Genomic DNA, 7,652 nt, shown 5'->3' with positions numbered 1-7,652 from the left:
AATATTACAAAAATTTCAGAACAAAAATAAGAAGTAGACGTATATTTGACCACCTTAATCCAAATCAAATTATAATATTTTTAATAATATTCTAGATATAAGTAGTAGACTCATGTCTGGATGTGACACATATTTTGGGTGTTTTTATTCTAAATAAATAATAATTAATTAATTTTTTCCTTTAATATTTTTGGAATAAAAAAGTCTCATGTTTGACCACCTTAACTAATTCAAAATTATGCAAAATTCAATTTATTATTATTTTTCCTTATAGTAGAAGAAACATAGAATGTGATGCATCTTTTGGATTTAAAAAATGTTGTACCATTTGAAAGTTATAGTTGTTTTTCAAGTAGTGTATCAGTCAGCACTTTATATGTAACTCTATTAAAAAATAAATAATGATTACTTACTAAACTCATAATTTGACAAACCTTACAATTATGGAAAGATAAGAACATTCTTAAGAAACTCTTTTCATTTCATCAAATTTTGGTTGAAAAAAAGTCGCCAGCTACATGTTTGAAGTAAAAATCATATAAAAATAGGTCAAAAGCATATCTTTAGGATGTTTTTAAAGTTGATCATATAGGTTTGGTATCAAAAGATATAGTAGACCTTATAAAGATGTTAATTGTTTTCATTTAGTATCAAGGTGAGTGGGAAAAAAGTTGGAATAGATTTTGAAATAGTTTGAGATATTTCAGAACTATAGATTTTTCAGATCGCCACATTTTGACACACCATGATCCTACACATACCCATGTGTGTATGTGTATGTATGTGTATATGTATATATGTGTACTTATATATATATATATATATACCTCATGCATTGAAACTATTCATGATCATGGATTCAACTAAAAAGTATGTGGTGTACTCCCACTACAAGTTGCACCATGCAACATATTATATATATATATATATATATATATATATATATATATATATATATATATATATATATATATATATATATATATATATCATGTTAAATTGTTATAGTAATAAAAAATTATTATCTTTTATAGAATTTACAATCTAGTAGGTGGAACATATATGCTTAATAGGATGGCCCATGCAAAATGATGCATCTACTATTGATGGAGGTTCAGGAGTTGCTAGTTCATCCTTTGTTTTGACTAAGTAGGTGTCATGTTCAATAATGACATCATCGAATGATGTAACTACTTGAGGCATCTATAATGCTAGAGAATCATTTAGGGATATTGTCACAATGACATGAACCATGATTTTAGAAGCCACATACCTCCTATTTTGTGGGTCTACTACCATATGCTCCCTAGCTCTATCATATGTAGATCCTCTCCCTCTATCCTGGAATTTTTTGATGTCAAAGTAATTTTATTTCAAGCCAATGTTAAACTCACAATACAAATTTCTCAAAAAATATAGTCACCTCCCAATGATTCCAAATTGGTTGATCGGAGACCATATACCACTTATCACAAAAAGATACATACATCCTAGTATTAATAGTGTTGTGTCACCTTTTATAAAGAAACGAGATATCAGAATGTGATAGTTCAACATTAATGACAAAAAAAAATGGTTTTTGTATTTAAAATATGAATATGATGTAAATTGATGAAATGTGTAGAATTGAATGAATTTTATGCCTATAATTTTTAAATTTTTTTTTGAGTAAGAATTTGTTCATTTTATTTTATTTTGAAGTCCCTTTTTTAACTGTAAAAAAAATAGGGTGTAGTTCCTATCAAACAAGTATATGCAAATCATCATTTTTCGTTCTTATTTGAAAATATCTTATAGATGACATGTATAGCTAGTGAACAAAAAAAATTAAAAAATTTGATGTATATTTTCTTTGTTATAAGTACTCAAGTTTGACCTTATCAGAATCCAACAGTTTTTTCCTCCCGTCAAAACTTCCCTATCAAATCTATACCTTCTTGAAAAAAATTACATATTCATGAAGAGGATTCTCTCCTCTAGAGATAAATATAATTTTTAAATTTTTTTGATATGATTTACTATTTTTTTTCCTTTTTTGAGGGAACATCTTTTAAAATGTTGAAATATTGACTTATAATATTTTGAGATTATAACATATTATAACTAACCAAAAAAATCCAAACTTTTATATAATGATGATATTGAATCTGAGATCTATAAAAAGGTATTTTTAGTTTTTGAAAAAAATTGAGTTTTGATAGAGAAATGAGATTTGACTAAAACAAGTTTTGGTATCATAAATGGTGACACAGATCTATGCTTTTACCTACCAATGTGTAGAATTTGTATTAGTAAGTGGGTTGTTACTAGTGCTAGGATTGTTAAAAATAGTGCTAATGTCATCTTTAAGTTTGCCTATTATTTTCACCTCATTGTATAATAACCTTTCCACATAAGATGTATGACATATATCCCTACATGAGACCCATTTTGTAACTTGTTTGGATACCTGGTTTGCACTATTGGCCATAGTTTTAAGGATTTTACAAGCGATAAGAAGTTCTCTTGAATAGAAGACATCAACCTATGTACTAATATATAAATTTTGGCAATGTTTCTATAAAAAGCATGGTAAAATTATGTTGTGTAACATGTAAATGATCTACTAGAGGTCATCAAGTGTATAAGGGCGGTGAGAGCTCTTTAGAAGAGTTATTTTGAGGATTTAATTACTATGGATTAGCATCTTGATGGTTTTCTTATTTCTCTTGTGCAATATTTTATGGGTTTTCTTATTTCTCATGTGCATTTTTTAAGGTTTTCTTGTGTTGGTTGTGAACAAATAAATATATGTTCTCTTCTTCATTTTTGTGGATTATTTTTACTTCATCCAATATCAATTATCTTGTGTAATATGTACATGACATACTAGAGGACACCAAGTGTATTAGGGGTGGTGATGACTCTTCATGATGATTTTTTTGAGGATTTTATGATTGTGGATCAACATCTTGAGTGTTTTCTTTTTTGTCTTGTGTATTTTTTTTGGATTTTCTTATTTCTCATGTGCGGTTTTTTAGGGTTTTCTTGTGTTGGTTGTGAACAAATAAATTTTTTTTGTCTTCTTCATTTTTTGCAAATTGTTTTTAGTTTATCAATTGTCTTGTATAACATGTACACAGTCTACTAGAGGATAATGCATGTACTAAGGGTGGTGATAGCTCTTCAAGAGAATTGTTTTGAGGATTTTATTGTTGTGGAACAACATCTTGAGGGTTTTCTTGTTTCTCTTGTTCAATATTTTCTAGGTTTTCTTATTTCTCATGTGCAAATTGTTAGGGTTTTCTTGTGTTGCTTGTGAACAAATAAATCTTTGTACTCTTCTTCATTTTTGTGGATTGTTTTTAGTTCATTTGCTATCAAATTAATAATATATAACATCAGTGAATTAAAAGCCCCTACTTCAATTAAAATATAAATGCAAACAAAAATAATGTAAATAATGAATCTTACATGTGTGATGGGGTAGTATTGTTGGAAGTCGCTCTAAACATTGAGGACATACAATAAAATACAAAAAACACTTGTATTGAGTTATGAGGAACTTTTTATGCTTCTTAAAGCCTGCATAGGTTCTAAGCAAGTCTTAGATTTTTTAATGTTTTATACTATGCTTAATTTTACTAAGGCAAGAATTTTTTGAAAGGAACCTACTCAAGTTATGCAATTTTTTTTGCATGTAGCCAATATTTTTACTAGCGACTTCATGCACTAACCTAGTCATTAATGGCCAACAACAACATATTGGTCATAAATGATGTGAATGGAAATAAATGTAATATTTGTTTGGGTCGCCTTCTTTAAATACACAAGGTATAGAAAAGGCATCTATTTTCATGGTCTTAGGAAGGGCCCCACTACATTTATGTTATAATTATAGTTGATTCCATTACCACTTAATTTTCCAAACAAATAGTACTATAGTCATTAAATACTTAGGCCCAAAAAATTTCTTTTCTTCCTAGTATTTTAGAAAGGTTTTGTACTTTAATCATTAAGAATATTTTCAATGACCACTCAAAATTATTCTACACTAATATATGCCCACCTATAAAGGTGCATTTGACCAATAAAAGTAAATAATTTCGTGTATGTCTCCTTTTTAATAGGAGAAAAGTTCCATTAGACTACCTAGTTTTACATTTTTGTCCTTAAATATTGTCAATCATACAAGTAGCCCAAAACTTAATATATTCAATGTACATAATTAGGGATAACTTTAAGAAACTCTAAAAAAAAATGCCTAAAATGCTTGAGAATCCAAAATTTTGTGGATGTGAAGATTTTAATATTGAGGGCGATTTTTTTGTTCCATGTAGGGAAATAAAACATTATATGTTGGTAATATTTTTTCTTTCCCTAACAAAAATCATTGTAAATGTGGCGAATTAATTTTTTTGCTTGCTGACATATAAATAAATGATGGCTATTCTTTTCCTTTCCAAAAATGAGATTAAAATGTTAGAGGAAAATTACTTGTTTTTTGGGAAAATGACTAATAATTGTCTTGACTAATCTTTAGTAGTAAATTGAAAAATTGTTTAATCTAAAAGAAAATTTGCAACTGTATTAGCTAGTGACCTTTTAAGGCTTTATGGTTTCCAACTGTACTGACTATTGAATATTATCATCAACTTAGATATCGTCACTTTGTATTATTAATGTATTAGTTTTACTGGTCATTGATTAATTAGAGATCAATGACAAAAGATGCATTTTGGGGTCAATTGATTGAAAAGACTTGTAGCCCCATGAAATTCTTTGGAATGGAGACACATTGAAAGTTTTGTGCAACAAAAACCACTAACTAGAATGTAGTGAACATTACATCAAGATTAAGATCATAAATGTGGTATTGATAGTTAGAATTATTACATTCCATTTACACTTGAAAATTAATAGGAATACAAAAAAAGATATATAAGATTGTGAACACTGAACAATTTAATGCAATTGCCATTAAAGAGTCTCTTTGATTCCTCTTTTGCTATCAATTCTCAAATTCTCAACTCATTTTGTAGAGTTTTTTAGAATCCGAGGTTTGTAATTATCATGGATACACCAATTTGGTTGAAATGCATCACAATGTGTATGTAAAAGCCCTTTTTGGGCATGATACCTAAGGATGTCCTAGCCATGGTTTGCAAAGAAGATTATTTAGGTCCTTTTATCTGTACTATGCTTTTTTCATGGTCCTCAGCCATGAATTCTTAAGAAATGAGAAGAGGTATCACATGTCCACAAATATTACCTCTCACTTCCTCCTATCTCTTGTCAACCTTGGAGGCAATCATGTAGATATTTTGATTCTTCTGTGTAACATTTTTAGTTGATGATTTCAAAATTCTTGTATTGGTTGAGTAGGTATCAGGGTTGTGCATTGGCATCCCTTTTGTGGACATAATAAACAAGTGTTGTGAGAAAGGCATAGGGAGTATTGTATAGAAGCATACATTTCCTCTTGGCATGAATGAACGCTAATTGACTCACCATGAGAAGTGGACGTGGTTTGGGAGGGATTTTTTATGGAAGTGGTTGCTACTAGATGACATCAATGACACCAACTTCAGATGGCTACATGAGTTTAGTGACTTTATCATCTCCAAGAGATTTCTCGTGAAGGGGCTTGAAGACCTTTTTGATTAAAGGCTTCAAGCCCTCAAACTATTGATGCTCCCTATTCCCTGCTTTATGTTTCCTTGACTCTTTCTCTTTGGGTAAAAAAATGATTTTACAATATTTGTTTTTTATAAAAGTGATAAGTAGTTACTCTAGATTGGGCCTTTCTTTTGAATGTAAATTACAAAATAGTAAAATTAGGTTGATTTGATTAGCTATTTTGAATATCTATGCTATGATTCTATAAATCCATACATTGTATAATCTCAAAATACAATGAAAATAATAGTTTTTGGCTTTTCAAATTGTTGTTCCTATTAGTCTACAACTCTATTGTTGGCTTCATAATGTGTTGTTCAAATGTTAGTCTATGAATCTATTATAAAAAATCACATGTTGCAAAGTTAGTAATAGAAAAAGGGTTTGAATAATCCTTTTATGGTTTCATATTTGACTAATAATTTATAATAATAAAATATTCAATGAAAATTTGTAATATGTATATTTGTCCTTTAAATTTCAAGACTTGTAAATTTCAATAATATATGAATGCAGGCCCTAGGGTGTAGGACCATGTCAGTTAATAGTTATAATAGTTTTAACTATTCTTAATTTATTTAAAATATTAAAAAATTATAAACATAGTTTGTTAAAATTAAACTTATGATACATGTAACATCATGATTCATTAATCATGAAACGTGATTTCTGATCATGCAATTTAAATTGTATAAATAATATTGAAACTCAATTTGAAAATAAAAATTTCAAATTATAACTTTTATAGAAATGTTCATATAAAATCTTGAATATTAACTTATTAATTCTTTACTTACTTTTTTCAAATCTAAATTTATTTAAATACCATTATCATCATAATACTTTTAAAATTTTTATCATATTTGAATTAAATGAAAAATTCCATGGTTATTTAAATCTAAATAAAGTTATCATTATCAAGGTGAGACAATTTAGTAAATATTGAATATATTCTAAACTAATTTTAATTAAGTAAAAATGCTACGTGATTATTAAATTAAGTTATCACTATCAAGCAATTATTGATTGATGAATAATAATTGATTACAATTTACAAATTATAATTTTATATTTTCAAAAATATGAAGTTTCATTAGTCTTACATGTTTAATTTTATTCTAATCCAAATAAGGGATTTTGGAAATTGCCAAGAAATTCATTTAAATTGTATGTTTTTAGTTTAAACTTAATCACTTAGTAAAAATGTGTGCAACACTACAATTGGTTACTACACCTTATGATTTAAATTTAAATTTGTATTGTGCAACAATAAGATGAATTATAATTTAAATTATTAATATTTGTTATGTGAAAGGTTTAACAATTCACAATTTGATCTACACAATTGGATAAACAATAGATAAACAACCACAACTCTATTTTAGGCCAATTTTTAAAATATATAAGTTAAATTCTAATTTTACACAAAATTAGGACACATGTAGTCTGAGATTATTTCTTATAGTTATGTTTGAGTCCCCACCGTTGATTAAAAGAAAAATTGATGGCCTAAGATGAATTTTAGATCGATTTGCGGAATGTTTTCCAATGTACCTAGATTCATTTGGATTCATGACACGTGTCTAGTCTTTGCAATATGTGATTAAGTGTCAGGACTTAGTTATTATTTTTAGTCTTGTTTAGTTAATCCTGACTATCAAGTAAAATAAATATCAACAACCCGAGATGAATTTTGGTAAATTTGAGGAATGTTATCACTGTTGTTAAGAAATATCCAAAATCGTAACATGTGTCCAGTCATTGCAATGCTCAATTAAGTGTCAAGACTCAATTATTATGTTTAATCGTTCTTATTATTTAATCCCAACTATTAAGTAAAAGAAAGATCAATGGCCAAAGATGAATTTTGAGTAAATTTTGGGAATGTTATCGATGTTGTCAAGAAACATCCAGAATCATGACATGTGTCTGCTCACTGTAATGCTCGACTAAGTGTCAGGACTTGGTTATTATGTTTATTAGTTAATCTAGAC

Source organism: Cupressus sempervirens, chromosome 3 (assembly GCF_028749045.1).
Source record: "Cupressus sempervirens isolate cs-2001-9-10 chromosome 3, ASM2874904v1, whole genome shotgun sequence".
Lineage (NCBI taxonomy): Eukaryota > Viridiplantae > Streptophyta > Pinopsida > Cupressales > Cupressaceae > Cupressus > Cupressus sempervirens.
This window is presented reverse-complemented; position numbering follows the sequence as displayed.